Raw genomic sequence first — 1,514 nt, 5'->3', positions numbered from 1 at the left:
CATGCTCAAGCCAATAATTTTCAAAACGAAACAAATTTCTGCAGGGGATATTAGTACCAAAAGAGATGAGACATGGCACATGATCTGATGTTTCTATAATGCGTGATTTTACAAATGTAACAGGATAAGTCAATGTCCAAGTATGAGAGGTAGAGAATCAAGGCGCTCAAGTAAAAGCGAGGATTGCTTGTTTGTCCAAGTGAATTGCTGGCCACACATAGGTAATTCAACCAGACCCGAAGAGCTAATAGCCGTGTTAAACAAGAACATCTAAAAAATGTCACCACCAGGGCGATTTCTATTATCTGGGCTATGCAGCAGATTAAAATAACCCACGACCTGTCGGCATAGTAATATGCTTGAACCAATTAAGAAATTAAGATGCGCTTACCAGAAGCAACACAGGGTCCATAAATATTAGAGGGCAGCCAGGAAGAATTATCATAGCGCGAAGTGAACTCAACAGAGATAGAAAAGGGATTACGAAAAGCTAGAGTGCCATCCAGTCTGTCCCCTTTTTCCAAGTGATCAAAAGCCCCCCTGAAGCTCCTACTTAGGGAAGGAATTCAAAGCAGTCAAAAGAGTGTGGACAAATTAAAAGCTCTTGACAAATGGAAGATCAAAATGTTCACACTTTGTTTCTTGCAAACAAAGGATACCACACTGGGACTCCACAACCCTATCCCGAATGGAGTTACACTTCTGATCAGAGTTAACACCCCTAATATTCCAACAAAGCACTTTCCAAGACATAAAGTTGTTATCTATAGCAAACAGCAAGAGAGGACTGAGCAACTAGTATGTTTAAACATACAGCCAAAAGAGACACAAAAAACCAAGCCAGGAAGCACTAATTCGGCTTCTTCTTCTTCTTAAGCTTATTCTGGCCATCCTCCCTAGGTGAGCTTTGTGTCTTCTTCTTGACAGCTTGCTTTCCTCCAGGAGCAGGAAGTTTTCCTTTGGCAGTAAGCTTGGCACCAGTCAGATTTGAAGTGGTCACCTCGCAAAAAGCAGCACCCAAGTTTTTTATGATTGGAAGAGGAACTGATGGAGGGACAGTATTGCATGCCAGGCAAGATTTTTCATGACATCTGTTGCCTTTGAAGCCTTTGGTACTACAGTGGACGATCTTGTGCAGGATGTTAGCTTAGAGCCCCATGGAGTCCTCGAGTGCCCTGACCACCTAGGTGCTCGCACTACCTCCTGGCTCCTCGTAGTTCGCATGTTTGAGATGCACGATTGTGTTTTGAAAGTCCTTATAACCTGCAAAAAACTTTGTATTGCAAGGACAAGTCTTGCTTGTTCATTGAAATTTGCTTATACAATGTAAATTTGTTTGAAAAATGAAACTTATGGTTATATAAAAGTTTGGATCATTTGAACTATAGAAACTTCCACGTTTAATCATAAAATCCTTTAATTAATGGGCTACAAATTAACTAAGACTGGACAATGAAGCGCCATTTTGTCTGTTTGTAGCTGCATAACGCTTTTTTCCAAAGATGAAAAAGGGT

The sequence above is a fragment of the Miscanthus floridulus genome, chromosome 9 (genome assembly GCF_019320115.1).
Source record: "Miscanthus floridulus cultivar M001 chromosome 9, ASM1932011v1, whole genome shotgun sequence".
NCBI lineage: Eukaryota > Viridiplantae > Streptophyta > Magnoliopsida > Poales > Poaceae > Miscanthus > Miscanthus floridulus.
Note: the sequence above shows the minus strand (reverse complement) of the source record.